We start from the raw sequence: 22,238 nt of genomic DNA, 5'->3' as shown, positions 1-22,238 counted from the left end.
TAATGACCCCACTTCATTGGCAGATCTATTTATGTTATAATTTTAACCAAAAAGCTTACAGAGGTAAATCAATGCTGTTCCAATATCTTAGTTGTAGTTAAAAGATGTTACATCAATTTGCTAAAGGAGGTAAAGTTCAAGCACAGTATTTTTCTACTTTCCGAAATTCTCACGAGGGCCAAGAAAAATTGTCAATTTTTAACTTGACAGCTCTTGTCGAGGATTTTTAATAAAAAAAAAACCAAATTGGTTTAGAATTTTGCCTTGTACTAGAAATGTATAATGTACCTGTGCTATACAGGTTGTAGCCACTAGGGGAGCAATGTTGCACTCCTTTTGAACTCAAGCACACTTTGCTGTAAATTGATATTCGCTAGAAGTCACTAAAACATGATGCCTATTCTTAAACAACGGATATCCATTGATTTTGCTGAAGATATTGGAAAGATCTCTTATTTTTACAAAACTAAACTTTCCTGTCTTGTAAGAATATGATTAATTAAAGTCAAGCTAAAATATTGCATTGGCCTTATTAAGAATTATTCTTATGAAGAAGTTCTAATTTCCAAAAGATTGCAAGGTTATGGTTGCATGACAACTTTATTATATCTCCTGTAACCTCAATAAAATGCAGCAACTGGAAAATCCCAGTTGACTGAAGTGCCTTAAATCATTTACTACACCTGAACCTATGTGTTTTTGCTTGGTGTTTTTAATGTTCTCCGCATATATACATATTTGTCCCACAATACTATTTCATTGTTTTGTGAATCTTTTCTTAAGACTTTCACTGTATAAATATACATAATAAGCAGTCATTACAGCAACACTTTATAACCTTTCACAGTCCTGGGACACTGCTTCAGGACCCCAGATGCTAGAAAGGAATCTACACCATTCAACTTGTCAGTCAATCCTATTTAAAACTAAGGATATAACTTGAACTTTACTCTGTCAATCTCATTGTTCAGAACACAAAATACCCATCTATTCAAAGCTATGGGCCTTCTTGTGTGGGGGAAAATGTGATTTTAACTTCTCATTGTCCACTGTGCACTTGGACAAGCCGAACTCCTAAGATGCTCTTCAAGTTGGTAACCTTCGTCCTATATACAGAAGCACATTTGAACAAAAAGTGCTACACATAAGCAAGCAATTCTATGTAATTACACATAACCTTTAGCAAGATATTTGTGGTCTACACTTCCTGATCCTCAACAAATAATCTACAAGAGCTGGAAGTAACATAAAAAATTCAGTATCTTACCCACTGTCAGATTGTCTTATGCTTCAGTGGTTAACTAGGCACTAAAATCAAAAAGATATTAAAGCACTTCTTGCAATCTCAATTTCCAGACTTCAGTCATTTTGGTTATTTGCATTTCAAGCACAAGAATGCCTGAATTAAGCACAAAGATGGGTTCTTTTCTTTAAAAGGACAATTAAACTTGATGCACTTTCTGTGAGAACAGGCACATTAAAGTTACTTGCAGAGTAAAACAATTAAAAACAAAATGAAGGATTACGGGGTGTTTAGCTCGGAGTAAAAACTGCCTTCTGACACCACATTACCTATTTATCAAATTGCAATTGTTTGGATCAAAACAATTACATAGATACATGCTATCCCTTCATTTTAAATCATCTGCTGAGTCATAACTTGCCTGTTTTGTCACTATGTTTCACCTGTAGGATAGGAATTTTGCAACAGAAAAGCTTTGCCCATTTCCTTTAAGACTTGCTTATGAGAACTTTTTTTTAGTTTTGACTAAAAGGGCAAGGAATAATATTCTTTAGGTAAGTCAAATAGTTTCTTCTAAACATTTATTACAAAAGACTATTGTGAATGGTGCCATTAATATATCTTTCATTCTCATGCTTTTGTTAGAATGTTTCAAGGCAGTTAACTTATCAACAGGATTATCAATATAAGTGCACCTGTGACCTACTAAAACACATTCAGCAGATGCAGACTGCCTTATAGAATTGAGGAGACATAAAATAGATTTTCCATTGATTCCATATAACCTGTAAGAGACACTGTATACAAGCTAGCCTGCTGATCAATTACATAACTGTCTACACAAAAAACTTCAATCTGCAAATTCTCTGAAAACCACTTTTGCCAACCACATTCTCACTGAGAAATCATATACATCACAGATAATCATATATATTATACATATATATACATAAATTTTGGTTAACAGTTTGCTTCTTAACATTTGAAGGCTCCACATGTGAAACAATGTGTTATTTTTTCTTTCTCATGCTCTGAATTAATTCTAATTGTTCCTTTGTGGTTTCCCACTCCCCGTGTGTACACTTTATTCTAAGTGTCCTTATTAACCCCAGTCTCTGAAACACCTCTTGGGAATCTTAAAGAAAAAATGTTTCTAGAAACACTGGCAAACAAACCCTCCAGATCTTTTCTATTATGGTTTTTACTAGTAAACCAATGAAAATTGTATTAGTAATTACTGGAATGAGTCGCAGTACTACCCATCAAAAATGAACTACTTACTGTTAATTGTTAATTGGTTTGACAGACATTAGAAGAGATGAAAATACTCTAAACCGCTTTCTATTTTCCTAAGCAGTTGTTTAGATTTTAGCTTTTGTGCCAGTAATACCTGAAAAACCTACCAAGTAACAGACTATACTACATGATTACAAAGTTGAACATTCAATGGAGTTGGAACAGGTTATGAATTTGCTTGACTCTACAAAAGTGCATTCTGATAGCATAACATTTTCAGACATGACTGTTAGTATGTAATGTTAAACATTTTATTAGTTTCTTTTTGATAGACTGGTGGTTTCTGAACACCAATTTAGTAGCCTATGCCTCACAGTGCACAAGGGATGTTTAACATATTGGAGTTAGCTGTCACTAAAAAAATTAAATGTCTTGATAATTCCATTACCATGTTATAATGCTGTATAATCACAGAACTACTACTCCCAACAACTTGCACCGGATAAATGTATGTAATACATGAATCATTACCTAAGCACAATTACCAATTTTAAAAGATTTACTTTAGACACAGTCTAAAGTCAAACATGATTGCGATTTGTTAATGCTAAGCACTAAAATTCAAGATTAAAACAGAAGGCAGGTTTGTTAGTCTGGAAGTAAAAGAACTATAAATCGAAAATAAAGTAACATTTTGTCTGTAGTTTAAATTGTACAAGTTGCTGTACAAGAGTATCAGTTTCGTGTAGGTCTACCCCTGATAGTAACATATACATTAAAATGAATTTATGGTTTCCATTTGATCAACAAGAGCATTTATACATCAGAACAAAAAAAGACCTAGCCTAAAACCTAAAATTTTAATACGGTCTGGCATCTCTTTTTACTTGGTAGCCTGATTTCTTCTATTATCCAGAAAGCAACAGAAAATAAAAATGAATTAAGTACTCCTTATGTTAGTGTCCCAGAATAGAAATTCCTCTACATAACCCAGTGATGAAAGCAAAGCAGAAAAGAATCAATTAGCACATGCTGAGATGCTATTGTTAAGTTCAGAATCCATCCACAGTATTCACGGCTTGAATGTAATATTTGTATGCAAGGAAGATTTCACCCTCATGCTCCAGTAAATAGGGGGCTTTCAGAATGTTTCGGGTAGCTGGCAAAAATAACAATGCCAGTTGAAGTATGACTGCTGTAATTGAAGAAATGCTAAGGAAAGGAAAGTAACAGAACAGTTAAGATGTTAAGAAACTGTAACAGAGTTATAGACATTTACTAGTGTTGACTAAATGTAGCTGTTATCAAACCCAAAAAGCATACAAGGAAAAGGTACAGAGCTATAAAAAGAAACAACTTTTCAAAAATCATAGAACCATCAGAATTGTACAGCTCCAACAGAAAATATTTAAATTAAAATCTAAAAGATTAGACTAAAAAAAGTAAAAAGTAATCCTGATGACAATTATATATCCAGCTACCAAGATTACCATGTGGCACCTTTGCAAGCTCAGACTGTTTTTTTATATAAATCCTTTGTTAAGAGGCATCCTTACCATCCATCTGTTCTTTACATTTATCACTTGCTGCAACAGTCTCAATAAACCCCAGCTTACTTTCCTGAAGAACTATTTTGATCTGCTCCTCTTAGTAATATGTAAAGCAGAAAATATTTATCAAACAAAAAAATTATATATAACTAGTAGTCATTATATCAACACAAATACCCTCAGGTAGCTGTATTGCTATATACAATGCAGTTTCTAACCAAAAATCATTTAAGTTTAATCAGAATCTTTATTTTTGTTGAAATAAATCTAAGGTACTGCACACTGCTACACTGCATTCAATTTAATATAAACTTCATTCAAAATGGAAAAACCTCATGCCAAGAGCGCTTTCAGATTACATTTCAAAGTTAAAAAGGGCAGATTAGTGTAGGATCTTAAAAACAGAACATTCTGAGAACTGTCAATTACAATCTAAGAATTCTAAGAATACTACAACTAAAAAAACAAAGAAAATGAAAAAAATCCACAACTACCATCATCTGTGGGCTACAAATAAATCTAAGAATATGTTTTAAATAGTCTAAATATCAGATTCCCAGTCAATTTTAAATCTCTACTTGTCTTGACAAATTAGTTCACAGCAGCATTAGTACTATACCAACAGCATAGTAAACACTGAAGTGCACATTGACTTGATGGGAAAGAGAGCTAGAAGAGACTTTCTGACATGCTACAAACTCCACAGTGACACATATGAGGTAAAACAGCAAATGGATAAGAAGTACAACCTTCATGATGTCACCATAAGTCTTCAGGTGCCCGGGACATAGCAGAGGTCACACCAAAAATCGAGAGAGTCCTTGACAACCAATCCAAACCCTACCACAGTGGTAGCAACAACTGTCTACCACCTGCTATCTTGTACTTCTAAAAAAGACAATAACATGACTTGGGTGATGCTTTCTTAAACTTGTTTTGATTATATATGTAAAGCAATGCCAAATAACTTGAATAATGCTACTGCTGGCCTACACAATTCTGGCTAAGACTGATCTGGCACACCGATATATTAAGAAAGCAACCTTGGAATTGTTTTGTTCTTCTCCTTAATGAGAGATATAGCATAATGCTCGGAGAACAGGGAATTACAAAATACTCCCTTATGTTCCCCACTTCAATTTCTAACAAATCCTGAATGTATAAATAAGACTGGCACCACAAATTAAGCAAAGCCTCCATTTTCTTTTTAGAACTAGATTCAGAATATTTTGTGGCAATACTTTCATGGCACATGCTTCTCGGTGTAAAGAACCACATCACAACCGAGAGATTAATATTAGAAAAACAAAGAGACAGCCTACATTGACAGGACTGACATCTGTATGTAGGCAGCAAGATCTTTAAGCAAATAAGCCTGACTAGAACAGTAATAGGTTCTGAGAATAACAGAGAACTCTAGGCAGTGTTGCCTTCATTAAAAGTCAAAATACTTATAGAATAGTAATGTGTATTTCAATATACCTGCTCCATAAACTATCTGCTCACAACAACTCTTGGTTCATATACATAAAAAGTAGTTAAATCTAACTTTCAGAGCAGAATAATTAACAGTCAACGGCTTTAACAAATCTTAAAACGCATCAAAGATAAACCTAACACCCGATTTATTTTTAATTTCAACTCTAAATTTAACAAAGTGTAAGATGAAGTGCTTCACATGAGCAATTTACTAAATCATTCCATTTCTTCACAAAATACATAAGCCCTGCGTCTGTAAGATTCCTTTTTCATGATTCTGTCACACAGCAGTCAGGCTTCATAAATTCTGCGTTTTTATTCAAGTACACATTGTTAAGAAATATTAGAATAAAAATCCCAAATCGTTAAACTCAGGGAACTCTGCAGAGAGAAAATAAAATTAATCAAGAAATGTATTATTTGCAATAGCGTTTTTCCCAACTGAAATTGTTTAACTACTTATGTTCCCTCTAAAAAGGTTAGGAGATCATTTTGTAATTACAATGCAATTTCAAGACATCATGGAGTGCAGCCTTATAACAGTAAAGCTATACTAAGTCTCAAGGGGGAAAAAAATTAAATTATATAATACCAGTATAAACATTTGTATTGAATCCTTGCATAGTTCAGCATTAATGCACCACTATTTCACCAATCCCAAACAGATGGCTAGAGGCCATTTAAAGAAACCTCATCAAGTAAGAAAAAGGGCAGTGTAATCATTAAAATTTAAAATACAGTACCCCATTCTGAAAATTCAGCTACTAGATAAAACACATTCTGTAAATTACAAGTGTTACAGATCCATCTTTAAAGTCTGCCCACTTCAAGAACCTGACATCATCTAAGACACACCTATGACAAAAGTACCAAAAATACCAGAAGGTAGCTAGAACAACAAAACTGCAGCCTTGGGATTTTTTCAATAATATAGTCATCAGCTTAATTGATGATTAACCTTCAGATTACCCATCAACCACACAACAGTTCTTTCAGAACCAAGAGAAAGAAAATTGTCAAATTACCATAGAAAACATCCAAATATTGCCAGGAACCTTAGAAGCCTCAGGTTGTGGTGAAAAAACTGCCAAATCTGAGTATCCCGGAGTGCTATACACAATTCTGCTTGCCACCACCTTTGATTTGAACACTGTGGGGTTTTTTTAGGAAACATTTACACCTAGTATTCATTCCATTGGGATAGACTGAAACCTGGTGTCATTTATATGGAACTTATAAAGCATTTTTTGATTTAAGCACAATTACAAAACTTTTAAAAGTCAGCATATATAAGATTTTACATAAGAACATGACTCCCATATCCTTCATTATACTGTTTGACTTGAATGTTCCTGATAACCAGTATGGAGCACAGTGCACAGCAAAACGTAAAAATCTTTTCCTCTGAAAATGAAAAGTTGTGGTGGTCAGAGAGAAAAAGGCAGAGCATTTTCCTGCTGCAGATTCTACAATGTGTAGATACCTTAAAGACAAAGATATTTTCATGGCAACTCCAAAGCCTGCTATTCGAGGAGGAAAAAGCACTGCGCTGAAGAAAACAAATTAATTTTTTACTTCATTTTTGTAAGAATGTCAACACAGAATCCCTGTCTGGTACATTAATGCAAGCACTGGCAGACATTTAAAAAGCATTTTAAAGCAAACACAGGGTGGTTCCAACACTTAGAAGCAGTTTAGTTGGCTTAGTGTGGGGAAATAAAATTTGCAGATCACGAATCTTAAAGATTTTTTTGTTGAACATAAACATGTATTGGGATGTACTGCAACAGTTGAATAAACTAGAAATGATTAAACTAGCATTTGATGTTATCATTAATTATGTTAAAGACTTCTGGACATTTACATTCCTGCAGAACTCAAAATACTGTAGTGCAACACCTGCCTCTTAACCTAGAGGGCTTATGTCAATTTCCTTATTAAGGCATGCGTAAGACAAAGTTGACAACTAAGTAATTTAAATTATCTTTTAAAACTAATAACTGCAATGCATTAAAAACTTCATACTACATACTATCAAGATGCGGGCAATCCATAACCACCTCCTTTGGAAAGAAAAGCCTACACCACCATAACCACTGTAACTACATTGTGACTTGAAGCAGCTTTAAGATTAATACAGGAAAATATATAGTTACCATGTTTTTTTAATATAGAGGTTCCCCAGAAAACAAGGGAACAAATCCAAAGTAGGAAAGTTAGAGACAAAAACTAGAACATAAAGGATGGTTGGTTGATGTCACAAAAACTTGTGTACACAAATCTGTTATGTTTAATATAGTTTATATAAAATAGAAAAATTTATATTTTTAATTGATACACAATTTAAATAAAAGTGTGAAGACTGAACTTTAAATCAGAAGAATAGTGGTGTCTATCAGTTTAATCTGTGAATACTGTAGATCATTCTGGGAACAAAAATGCTGATAATCTCTAATGAAAAACAAAGTGGTCCCCACTCCTGCATTGTAATGTGGGAGCACTGCAACAGAAATACCTTCAGGCATGATGACAATACTTTCTAAACTACTAAGATATGATCGTCTTAAATAGACAAAATACAAGGTACTAGAATGCAACTAAAACATTCAGAAGTGCTTCTGTTACATGAAAGAGTTTGGAAACTTTTTAGATTCAGTCATCTAGAATGCAAAAAATGAGTGAGATGGATCACCTTGCTAAATAAGCTTAAGTGACCTAGGTCTCTTTAAACAATGTACAATGTACACCCACAGGTTTTGGTCTAGGAACCAGTAGTTCCATGGATAAAACATGAATCTCAAACACTACATTTTTTTTCATTAGGTATGGAAAAAGACAAGCCTCTTTTATGGTTTTCTTTGTCTTGGTATACTAGAAATCTTTCTAGGGCATTTTCCATAGGAACCCACAATGCACAGCTAGAGGTGTTCCAGTTATTCTCTTTTTAATGCTAGCATTAAATAAACAAAAGACACAGTATGTAAAGTACTCTTCATAATGAAAGATAAATGGCAGAGAAAAGGTGGTGAGTCCCCAAGGTTCAATACTGTTCAATATTCTTGGACTTAGACCTAAAATATAATTACATCTTCATCAAAGAATGATTAAAAGATTAAGATAACCCTATTAAATGCAACACAAAGACAAAAGATAAATTTGGATTTAACAAAATGATCCAAAACCAAAATCATTGTATGAACTCTTAGATTCACTAAAAGCGCCTTACGAAAGAGCCCAGTGTGTTTGGATTTGTGCAGTGTGAAACCCAATAGAATGCTGGTCAGCATTACCTTCAACTACCTTTTAGAGAAACTGAAAAATAAACTATAAACATCCAAAAAGATTAAATGCTTTTGGTGTCATATTGATTTACTGATCCTTCGTGATTGTGTTGCACTCGAATGACTGCTGCATAAGCAATAAATCAAGAAAAAAAAACACACAAAGGAACAGATATGCTCCATTTCTCAAAAGAACACCTTTGTGCCATTGGTAGGTTAGAGCAACAACCCCAGGTGGACTCCCAGTGGAGTGCCACATTAGCAAGTAATGTGTAGACATGCAGAATGATACAATAATTGGTGCCTTTAAGAAATTATTGAGGAGGTCCAAGGTCCTGGTATAATGATCTGGGAAGGGTATGAACTTTGCTCATAGTGATTGATGAAAACCCGACTACACATTGCTACACTACAAGCCCCGGGTCCCCGCTTGCTACCCTTCATGACATCCTGACTTTACATTCTAGAAGCACAACACATCCTCATGCTCATTCATGAGAAAGGAAAGGCTGGACTAGAGCACCAGTGAATTTGCAAGATAAGCTGGAATAAGGTGGCATGTTGCACTGGGGTACCAGTGAATAGACACAGACATTGCCCACAGTCTTCAAACTGAACGGGACAGAATACTACAAGAAAGAATCTGTGACCTGTTACAGAGCATATGTTGCATATGTACAGCTCGTATTGCTTCCGCCAGTGGCTATACAAATTAATCAAGTCTTTTGATACTAAATGTTAATCTGTGTGATGAATGAAACTATGTAACATCTGTTCAATACATTGTCAGCATATCTGCTACAAAACAGTCATTCTGTTGATATTCTGAATTTGTTGCAGTTACAACGGAGTTATCTTCTGATGTTCAGTATGTATAACTTCATGTCCTTGGATCCTTGGTTTTCCCGGTCACTTACAAGAATTTCTACATCAACTCAGCATCAACTGTGGACTACAGCGATTCAAAAATATTCACAACCACATCTGTACCACCACTTTACAGCTCTAAATATAAATGTTTTAACTTCATCTTCATACCTGTCACCTGTTTCTGCCAAATAATACCTCACATTTCTAAATGCCTACTCATTTCACTTACATTTATAGAATCTGAACAGACTATATAGCCATGTCTAATCTATCTTTGATTAAACTTTCAGAATGAAGATGACACATTACTTTTCTACTGATTGAGTTTTGCCTAGTATCAGATATTGCATTAACCCAGCAGAAACATTAAAAATTTTGGTAACCTGGTGGTAGAAGTCTGAATTCTACCACACTATACTATGATATAAATACAGTATTATAGCTGCATTCCTATATTAAACTTTTTTTAAATCATATATCTTTATTTAAAAAGATCCAATATTATTTGTCATACTTCATAAATACTGTGAAAGCTAATTGGAACTTCTGATGCTACAGCAAGACATACTACCTATAGTAGATTTTTCAATGATTGACCTCAAACAACCAAGTCTACTTCTGTGAACTCACTCGATCAAACCTTATGTCTGTATAGCTGACAAGTAACTCAACTTGAGTGAAATTACTTGCAGTATTGATTAAATAAACTTGAAAACAAACACAGTACTTTCAAAGTTCTTATTACTAATTATTTTAGCAAGAGAAATATCAGGCCAGATCAGGGGCTGTTGTAATCAAGCTTTCATGATTGCTGAAATGATGAGCTATTATAAAGGCCTTCGTTACCATAATACATTTGCTAGTGCCTTATTTTGCTCTTGCTTAAGTGTATCAGTGAGGAATGTTAAGAGTTCTATTTAAATGGTCAAAATCCGATAATGCTAAGTAGTTATTATAAGATTTACTGAAGGGTGAACATTCTTATATACTATGTTTTTTTAAATATAGCTAAAACAGTAGGATCTGCAAGGAAAATTAAAAAAGATTTAGTATAATTTAAGAAAGGCAAGATGACATTTAATGGAAATAAGAGCAGTGTGCTACATACAGGTAACAGAAAACTGTTATAAACTGCTTTATGAAAAAAAGCTTAAGGGTTCATGTTGAGAAAAACTGGAGCTTATTCTTACATTTTCATTTTCTATATAATGTAGAGAAACAATAAAAAAGACAAGCAGAACAATAGTAGATCTAGTTAAAAGCATACAATTTAAATAAAGGGGACTACCTATCTATGGTGCAAGATGCATCATGTCTTTCCAAAATAAAGTTGAGCAAGATATTCAGTTAATAATAAAAAGGTAAATGTAGTGAATGTCATCCTCTCTTTTGTAAACATTATATTCTTACCTTATGTGACACATATCAAATTCAAATTGAGTAATGAAATGCCTGGTATTAAATAAAATGCCAGAACAGTTGAATAATGTTTCTAATTTCTAAAACAATAAGGTGACACAATATTGCTGTAATTTGTGAAAACAAAACTAATTACCCGCACAATAACAACTGACAGGGAGACGTGCATTTCTTGGTCTAGCACTGGCTAATTAAGTAGTACATGCTGTAAATGCCATGATGTCATCCATATAGAAGAGTACATCAGATCTTAATGAATTCTGAAAACCAATGTGAATTTAAGAAAGTGCATTAAAAGCTTTAAAGTCTGTCAAGCTGCACCAATGACATAATGGAAGTGAAACTAGGTAAATCAATAAAAGCACCTGAGCTACTATTTAAGTAAAGACAAGCAAAGCACTATAACTGCTCTGCAGTTAAGAGTATGATACAATCCCTCACTGCAAAGAGAACATGAAACATTTACAATTCCTACTTGTATTCCGTTTTATGAAAAGCCACTTGTATGAGAGGGTGACAAAGAAATCAGCACAGAAAAAGCAGAAATATATTGTTTGGTTTTCTTTCCATGAAACATTGCAACATTACAGCCATTTCTAATAATTTTTTTTAACAAGAATGGCTACAAAAGAGAAGCCATTCAGCTTATCTAACCCGTTCAGTAGCTAGAGGCTAGCTGACCAAAGATAATCATTCAAACAGAATACCCTCATCCCTTGTTAACTGAGCATTTACAATTACTCGCTAAAACAAACTCTATACCTGTTTGTTATATGTGTGAATTTCCCCTACTAATACGAGCTTCAAGCGTGTACCTAGATTTTCATTTTTTGCCTTTCATCCTCTTAACTATTTTAACAGAAGCTGTAAGGGTATTATACAAGTTATGGTATGGAATAATGTCATGAATGCAGAAATTCGTAAAAATGTCAGTTGATCAATTTTAATACTTTATACAAAAACGCTTTATTTCGATTCTGTACTCTATGAATGCACAGCATCAATATCACCAGACTGTTTTTATACTTTTACATTATATCTCCACTTCTTCATAATACATTTAAACATAACAGCCTGCATGTGCTGGTCAATTCTATTTGTCATAAAACATACTCTTCAAATATATCAGAAATGTATGTAAACTAAGCTGGTTTATGTCCAGTTACAAGCACTTGAACAAATCAGGTACTTACATTTATTTAAACGGGAATTAAGAGCAGTATTTACAAGTTCCCACATATGAGAAGAAAGTCTGGAACCAGTTATGTTTGTTTCCACTATACCATACAGACCAACTTGGTAGAGTGACTGGGATATTATTAACTCATGAACATTACCTCCCTTTTCAGCCACTGAACACTACAGCACTTTCAAAGTCACAGATTGCCCTACAGCATCCCTAACCAGTTTCTTCCTTGCCTAGCTGCTTTGTAAGGCATTTTCTAGGTGGTATGAAACACATTCCACTTCTTAAAGATCAGCTACACAGCACTAAAAGGAACATTCAGTGTTTTGTTTATACCTTTCTCCTGATCTGTCATTTTATCTTTGAGTATTTTTGATAGTTGTTCACTACCTGACCAATGAACTTCACAGAGACAAAAAGGCTACCTATCTACTTTTGTGGCACATTATGATAATTTTTTGCACAAAAATTTTAGTTTTCCATAGTCAGGGCAGTGAACCCCTATGCGATCATAAATTTGCCTTTTTTCTTTAATATTTACTTTTTTTTTTACTTTCTATGTGCAGAGTAGGTTATGTACATAACACTAATTGCTACTGCGAAGTGTCAGAACCGTAAGCTTTAAAGTAAACTGAAATCTGTGCAAGGGTCTGAGAACCTTCGCAATCTGTACACCTGTATGTAGTATGTAGTTCAAGTTATCAGCAAAGTAATGCAACAAACTGTACTATGCCATCAGAATAGTAAAGAATACACTACCTATTGTTCAAATATATTACATATGCAAAGGTAGGAATACATTCCTGGTTTGCATACCACATTCTTCCTTTTTCATCTAACAAGCAGTATTATCTTACTAAAGCACACTGTCTGCACCCTCATCTGTGTAGTAAAGAGGAAATAAGATATGGAAAAATTACAAGTTAACCTCTGCTAATTGTAACTCTCCTAAAAATACTTTTGAGCTTCTAGCTCTTCATTTGCCAAATGTATTCCTACAAATAATCTGACTAAATACTACCATGAATAAAAAACTTACATTCGTTAATGACAGTAAAGTGAGCATTAAAAAATGAATTAAGGAGAGAAGTGCAGAATTTACTGGATAACTTCAAAGACAACTCCATATGTTCCACATTTTCTGATGAAGGCAAACACTAAAGACTCTTAACAAGTATTTTAATTAAAAGTAATTTATTAAAATGTGTATTAAAATGCAAAATGTCCACTGTGTAAAATACAGAACTGTATGTTTTAGTATCCATGTACAAACATTTCATGTAGGATACCTACATTGTAGAGATAATGTGGCTATGATGCTTTCAACTTCCAACATTTTAAAATTTAATGTGAAAACAGAAAGACAAGAGAGCACAGATTTTCACTTTGAGGTTCAGTCCTACCTTGAGATTTCTATGAGCTCAGGCTTTCTTCAAAAACTAAAAAATAGATTTAAGACTACTTTAGTTTTCCTATATATTGCATGTGCTTATGCATTTCATTGTCACAATTAAACCATGAAAATTTTATGTTCATTTGGTTTTACAAAACCAGGCCATTCGTCCATGAACGTAAGTGCTAATGTATTTTAGGACTCCTACTAAAAAGTACTGGTATTATTCTACCACTGTACTTCTTCATTAACATAAATATTGAAAAGGGCTATCAATTTTGGAGAATTTTACCTTAATTCTCAAACACGAAGAAAAACAGTACAGCTGTTGTCTTATGAGGAAATATTGGGCATCTTGCAGTTTAAACACTAGCTACACAGCTGACGCATTAATTCTTTTACTGCAAAATTGTCACAGGAAACACTAACCTTAAACTATCACAGAAAACATGGAAATCGTGATGTTCTGCAAGCATTAAAAAGAAAAAACTATTAAGGTGCTAAATGCCAAAATCATTATATAGAGCAGATTTCATGTAAAGTCACAACTGCATGACACAGAAAGGTGACAGTTTATCCAGTTACTACATAATGGCAGGTCACTTCTCTTGCTTAATTCTAATGCATGAGCAGAACAACTGATGTGACAAGAAATTATCAACTGACAGATTCATCTCTAGTGCCAAAATCAAATTTCTATTCACAAGAGAACCACTGAAGAATTAAAACAGTTCCAATTTTTGCTTGCTGGAGAAGGGAGAAAAAAATAAGCCTGTCCTATAAAGAGTGTTTTCAGGTTTTTCCTAGTATTTAATGATGATGCTAACTTTTGAACTTCACTAGTATTTTTTCTTAAATTCAAACGCAAACTACTTCATGCAGTTCCAAATACTCATGTTAGGTGTGAGACAAGGTCACCTCACAAAAATAATTTGATATTAATTCCATTATACCCTTTATTAATGTGGCTTTACTTAAGAAAACCAATTGCCTGTACCTTCTATTTTTATATTTGCCATGTTTGATAACAAAATGTACCAGTCTAGTATATATATTAGAACAGCACCCATGTGAAAAATCTCATTTTTAGTGTAGCAGGGAATTTTGAAATTGTATATCTATTATCACTTAATACAGGCTCCAACACCTGCATTTCAGTCAACAACAAAACTAAAGTAAGAATTTTGTTATCCACATTGTAAAAAAATAAAACTGAACATTAAAACCTCATTGCTTAACTCATGAACTCCTTTCAATCAACCCCTGTTAGTTACCACTTAACTGGTAACTGAGATGTTCCCAGTTGATAAAATCACGAGTGCACCAGAAGATGAAATTGTTATGCAGCCTTCAATAAAATTTCAGCTTGTTTCAGATCTAAAGACATGTACAGGAGATTCATAAATGGACAAAGAAATCAACCTGTTGAAGAGAATAGTTTAACTGTCATAAGCAGTGAATTCTAACAATTAGTAGGCCAACAAGTACCATATTGCAGAGGACAACTAATTAATAAAAATAATTTAAATAAAATGAATACTGTTCCCAATCAGTTGGCATTATTATGACTTTAAGTACTTTTTTAATATGTACATACTTCATGTCTGTCAGAAAGGTGCTAAACAGCCACAGCATCTTAAACTCCAGATTTTTAACTGATACAGTATATGACATGTTATGACAACAGCAAAAGATGCATCGCTCATTGAAATAGCTTAATTTTTGAAAGATGTACTACATGCAGGTGGTAAGATATAAACATGATGTAGTAAGTGGCAGTAAGATGGTAAGATGTAAACATGGCAGTTTTCCATTAAGAGGATATTCTGAGATGCTTTTAAAAGCTGAAGTGACAGTTATCAAGGTATGGCAAATGCCATCTAAATAGGGGAATAGTGCCCATTTTACGATAAAAGAGAGAACTACACTTTATAAACCTCTACTGAAATGTTTTTTTCATGCATGCAACGGGAACTTATCAACATCCTGCAGCAACCACTATCAAAGAGAAAGCACCAAAAAATCAACAAATACAACATGCCTTAAAAAAGCTTGTCAGATAATCTTAAGTCAGATAAAGCTTTCAATCAATATTATTTACACACCTGTTTGGTCGTTTGTTAACTCTGATGCAGCTGTGAGGGCTTTGTGATGCAGCAGATAAAAGCAACTTAAGTGTGTACACCAGGCATCCTGTATTTGAATTACACCAGGTGTAATTTCTATACCATTTCTATACATATATGGAAAGCAATTGCTGCCACCCACAGTTACTTACATAAAAGTAATAACATGTACAAAACAACAAAACACAATAAATGACTTATAAGTAGTTTAATTCGAGTACAGTTAGCAGTGATATCACCATACAGCCACCTTACATGTTTCCTATAATGTTTTGTAACTGGTCATACGTTTCTGATATCTCTGCATGTAGTGATATTGCCAAAGAATGTCTGTTATGAATTGTACGCTGCACCACAAAACCTTATAAATGTGTTTTGCTTTATTAAGACATGCATTCAATGATGGGAGAATTAAAAGCCTAATTTTAAATCTTCTTTAACGGCCTTACCATCGTTACTTCTGCAATTTTATATTAAAACGTACCAAAACTTTGAGCTTGTATGGTATGCAAATTAGGAAAGCGTTTTTAAACAGCTAAAACACTTTATAGTATTCTTACTTTCAATAATCTCATCAGGAAAAGGGGGAGTGGTTCACTAAATTCTATATAATTATACACTAACTATAAAAACTATATTGTATATAATGTGCCTTTGACTATATTTCTGTATGATTAACAAAGCTAAAAATGACTTTTTTCCAAAAGCTGTATCCCTAAAAAGCTGCTTCTTGTCCACGTCAACTACTGCAGCTTTTATTACTGGTAGGCTCAACTTTCTTTTTAAAAAAAAGACTCTATACTATACAATCTATGTTGACTCATTTTTGAAGGCATTTAAATTCCTATCAGCATTTGGGCTTGTCCTCAACAATTTGCTGAGCTTCTCTTAACAAACAGTCCCTTGTTAGAGAAGAACATGTCACTAAGAATACAGCATTATTTGATGGCTGTATCGGTCTTTTTATTTCGAAACATAGGCGGTTACTACACTAAACATGTAATAAAGTGTTTTAAAAGTGAATAAAAGACGAAAATAACTGGACAATTAAAACACAGCTTATAAAGCATGCTTGCATTGTTATGTGGGTAAATCTATGATGACTCCGCAAGAAGCTTATACTTCTATTTCAGTTGTTCGTTATTGCAAAACCTATTCTCAGACAAGCATTTTATGAAAAGTGGGAAAAATCCAAATATGGACCTTAAAAACTACGGTTAGTTACGTCGATTTTCCTTGTCTTGCGCCTCGCAACGTGCATGATTTATTAGGGTTTCAGGGATGTCGATGGTCCATATAAAAGGACTGCCTCGACAGCAAAAAAAAAAGTCATGTACATGAGAAACGTGCCTAACAGGCTTGCTCAAATCCACCAATGACGTGCTCAACACCGTTTTACACTAAGCAAAACTACATTACATAAACGCCTAACCCACTTATTTCATGCAATACCAGCTGCTAGACTGAATGTAGAAAAGAACCGAGCTGAAAAACCGCCGAGCGCTCAAGGTGTCGACACAACCTCGACAAAAAAGGAAGCGGGGGACATTTTTTTACAGGACATTAATATCTATACTTTAAAACCATTTCTAGTTCATCAAAAAGCGGCAGGAGGGGAAGGGGGGGTGGGGACAGCGCGTCCCCGTCCCCCCCCCCCTTCAGTTTCCTCACTGGCCTTCATTTCCCCTCCTGCTTCCAAAACCCCTTCGCCACCGCTCGCGGGTCCTGCCTCCTCACTCCATACAAGGACATATCCCGTCCCCCAGACTTCCACCCTCTGGACCAATCAGCGCAAATCATTAACATTTGCAGACGTAAACAAGCCGAAACAGGAGCAAAGAGACTCCGGTCAGTGCTGCTGAAATGACGCATTTTCGACAGGAACAAGGGGGCTCGAAGCTTTAGAATCCAGGCACAGTGGGAGGAGGGGAAGGGGGTCTTGAATCCTCTTTACATTAACATGACACTGGGGGAAAAAAAGAAGAAGGGATCGCCTGTTCTTCTTCACTCTTCTCCCAGCGAAGGATGCATATATAAATAAAGCCCAGTCGAAGTTCACCTTTTTAATCCCGGTTAAGGAAGTGATTCTAGCGCCACCCAGCCCCCCCCCCTTCGAAACGAAGACTATTTCCAAGCATAAACAGGGTGTGGCTTAATATTACTACTGTATTTGGAAGACACAAAGAAATTAATAAAATGCTCGTTTAAAAAGTAGCAACAATGTGAAGTGGACATTACTTTAGTTCAGAATGCATTTATTTCACAACGTGCGTACGTAACTATACATAAGTATACATAAGTTAACCAAGTGCTTTGACATGCTTACATGAGAAACATGGAAAACTCACGACATGGAACAGTGGTGCTCATTTTTTTTTGCGTGCATACGGTTGTTTTAAGAAAAAACCCGTCTGAGTTACAACTTTCAAAAAAAATTCCAAGGAGGTTAAAGAAAACAAAGACCAAAAACAAACAGCATTTTATTAACGCTATAAATATGGCACAACGCCGTGAAAAAAAAACGTTCGGTAAAACGATTGTGCAAAATATATTGTATTTTCATGTCTGGTTGGCAAAAACTCCCCCCCAATTTAACGATTGCATACAACTATAAATCTGGCGCCAAAAAGTCCATCTAAGCAGACTTCAGAAAAAACAAAATAATGTCTGCACGTCCCAAATTTCTAAAAATTAATAAAGAACCTTGCATAGAAGCGGACGCCGATCATAAAACCCGCGAAAGCATTACAAAAATTAATACAATGTTCAGGATCATCCTGGGCCTAAACCCACTCGCCGGTAAAACGGCTTCAAATACAATATTCTTCAGCTGGGACACGCTAGCAAACTACGCGGTACATAAAATGATCAAATCCAGAGTATATCCTCCTACGACTACGTTTAAAAACAGCTTTTCTGGGCTCCACGATTTGGAAGGCCAACAAGCATGAAAAGATCCGTCTCTGTAAAGTCATGAAAACAGTCCCTCCATATTTCCCTTAAAAAAAACGCAATTTCTGAGAGCACTCCAACTGCTTCCCCACAGGTAATTCGGTTACTCATCGCAGAATGCAATCGGTGTCCCCCTGGGTACACACTATGCCATGCATCTTACGATCCCGAAAATATCGAACTGAAAACTACATATATAGTCGAAAAAGCAAATAAAATCCTCCTCCATCTTGAAGCCAGCCCAGCAGCTGTTCAGGATTCTCCATCTTGACTCTGTTGAAAACGCAATAATTTTCCGGCCTTCTTCGACTAAGCCCGCAACTAGCGCGAATTCAGCAGCACAGCGGTAAAATACAGGTTTTAATACTCCAGAAGCGCAAAGCCCGGTGGCTTAAATAACTAACAGCATTTCCCCCCTTTTGAAAATATCTCGTCCTTGTGTCCTCCATCTTGCCTCGGAGTTTGAGTTTCAATAACTCCGCGGCTGTCACGTTTGAAACAGTTCCGACATTAGGGGGGATAACAAATGAGAAAATACCAAACAGAGAAAAAATGGAAATTAATCGTTGGCGTTTGATCTGCGCGTACCGAAATAAAACGGTGTTAAGTCTGCTCCTCGTTTTGAAAAAAAATCGAGTCCGTTTAAAAAAATCATTTCCCCATCGACTCTCTCGTTCCTCTCTTCCTGACACCGAAACACGTCCCTCCGACACAAACCAACAAAAACACAAACCAACAAACTTCCAGAACCTTCTCCGCCATTTTACAACTTACCTCGCCGCAGAGAGCAACCCCAGCAGACTCCCCAAGCCCCTAGTCGCAGCGGTAATCCAGATTTGAAAGGCTTGGAGCGCTTAATTTTGTTAATTTTTCTTCTTGGCTATTTTACCGACCGAGTTTGAAAGTGGCGGTCACAGGCGGTTTTGGACTCTCTCTCTCTCTTTACCCCGCTTGCTCTGTTCGGTTTGTTGTTTCGATGATTGAGGAGAAGGGAGACCGGTGCTGCAGAGGCGCCACCTGCCGGTCAGAAGGAACGGCGTTCGTCTCTCCGTGTGTTGGCTGACATCTAGAGTCAGGAAGAAGGACCGCACGCAAGCTCGCTATGGTGCGATTTTTACAGCGCAGCGTGTTCTGTGTTGAGTTAACAGAAAGTCAAATATTTTTAGAATATTTTTGTAAGCAATCGCATGAAACATTTTTGTTTCCCTTCTGAGTAGTGTTTATTGTATTATACAGTCGCCTTTATCCAAGGCAACGTGCATTAATGCAAGCTATCCTAGCTAAATAACAACAAAAACAAAATACAACTTTTAATTACTATTTATAATGGAAAATTTTAATTCCCTGGAGGTATACCAACATAAATATGTGGCAAAATGCTGCGTTCTGCAGTCTACTTCTTCGGTAACTAAAGAACTTTAGTACGATTGAAGTCGATTACTTCACCAGAATACATCTAATATTTATCTTAAGAAGTTATCACATTGCACAATTAAAAAAACAAATATATACACTGCTGTAGGCTAAACATTTGTTTATCACGGAGATCTAACTGTAAAGCTTGAATGAAAACGAAAAAGTAGTGATTTTAGTAATTAGTCTAACATTAATTTACATTATTTGAAAACGTTGGGTAATTTTCCTATAAATTACATAATACTCAAAATGGCGAAATTTTAAATTATAGACTAGTCGCAGTCACTCATGGATTTAGACTTTTTACTACGTATCACCTCTTTTTGGCTTTATATGGTTACCATTGGGAAAACCTGGAATAACAAAAGGCGACATTATGATGTTCTTCCCTGTACGGAATTTTATTAAAATATTAGATATAGTGTGAAAGTAACACTATGTGCTACAGGTACATATTGTATAACAAATACTGTGCCTATAAAAAGTATTCACCCCCCTTGGACTTTTATTGTTACAGCATGAAACTGAGAATTTTTGCCACTCATCAACACAAAGTACTCTTTAATGTCAAAGTGAAACAAAATCCAGACATTTTACTAATTTAATTAAAAATAAAAAACAGAAAACAATTGAATGCACAAGTATTCACCCCCTTGCTTTGACAGACCTAAATTACCTCTGAAGTAACCAGCTCTCTCCTCCAAGTCACATGCTGTAATTATTTGATTGAAGTCCACCTGTGTGCAGTTGAGGTGTTTCACATGATTTCAGAATAAATACACCTGTGTCTAGGACTTTCCCCACTTAGTGCATTTCCAAAGAAACACTACACCATGAAGATGAAGATGAAGATGAAGATGAAGATGAAGATGAAGATGAAGATGAAGATGAAGTTGCATTCCAAGCAGGTCTGAGACAAGGTTCTTGAAAAATACCAGTCAGGGCAAGGATATAAGAAAATTTCCAAGGCATTGAATATACCTCGAAGCACAATGAAGTCCATCATTAAAAAGGTGAGAAAATATGGAACATCTGTGAATCTGCCCAGAAGTGGCTGTCCTCCAAAACTGAGTGTCTGGGCAGGAAGAGCCGTAGTAAGGGAGACCACCAAGAGGCCTGTGGCAACTCTAAAAGAGTTGCGGTCCTCCATGACTCCATGCAGTCCTCCATGACTCCCGGGGCGTTTCTCAAAAAGAATAGGGGTCCTGGCTAAATCATACCCTTAACCATTGGCCCTTACCAATCATGGCCTCCTAATAATCCCCATCTATGAATTGGCTTCATTACTTTGCTGTCCTCCCCACTGATAGCTGATGTGTGGTGAGTGTTCTGGTGCACTATGGCTGCCGTCGTATCATCCAGGTGGATGCTGCACATCGGTGGTGGAGTCCCCATTACCTGTAAAGTGCTTTGAGTGGAGTGTCCAGAAAAGCGCTATATAAGTGTAAGCGATTATTAATTATGACTGAGATGTACATGAGCAAACAATAGCATGCACACTTCATAAATCTCCCTTGTATGGAAGGGTGGCAAGAAGAAAGCATTTGTTGGGGGGGGGAATTCGGATCACATCTTGGCTGGACTTTCCCCAGGCATGTGAGACTCAACAATTTGGAGGAAGATTCTGTGGTCTACCAAGGTGGTCCTACCAAGTATTAACTCAGGAGGGGGTTGAATACTTATGTATTCAATTATTTTCTGTTTATTTTTAATTTAGTAAAATGGATGGATTTTTTTGCCCCCCCACTTTGACATTATAGAGTACTTAGTGTTGATGAGTGGCAAAAATTCTCAGTTAAGTACATCATGGTTCCATGCTGTAACATAATACAATTTCCCTCACGGGATCAATAAAGTATCTATCTAATAAAATGTGAAGAAGTCCAAGGGGGATGAATACTTCTTATAGGCACTGTATATAATCCCAGTTATTTTATTAATACGCAAACATTTGTAATAAGTAGACTTAAAGCCTATGGATGCTTAAATATAAACACTTTTTTTTTCTTTAATGATCCAAAATAGATACAATTATGGACACTATTTTGAACAAAACATTGGTTTCTATTTGTCATGCACAGCCCAGG

The 22,238-nt window shown here is 35.4% G+C and overlaps 1 protein-coding gene across 1 annotated transcript in view; it reads right to left on the bottom strand.

Annotated features, from left to right (window-relative positions):
• stag2b (STAG2 cohesin complex component b) overlaps positions 1-19,735 on the bottom strand; it is a 40,155-nt gene extending 20,420 nt beyond the window's left edge. The window contains exon 1 of the mRNA XM_088925603.1: positions 19,510-19,735. The gene's annotated coding sequence lies outside the window, so the exon portion shown is untranslated. The remainder of the gene's footprint in view (positions 1-19,509) is intronic.
• Between the last annotated feature and the right edge of the window lie 2,503 nt (positions 19,736-22,238).

This window comes from Atractosteus spatula, chromosome 9 (genome assembly GCF_055471065.1).
Source record: "Atractosteus spatula isolate fAtrSpa1 chromosome 9, fAtrSpa1.hap1, whole genome shotgun sequence".
NCBI lineage: Eukaryota > Metazoa > Chordata > Actinopteri > Semionotiformes > Lepisosteidae > Atractosteus > Atractosteus spatula.
This window is presented reverse-complemented; position numbering and strand designations above follow the sequence as displayed.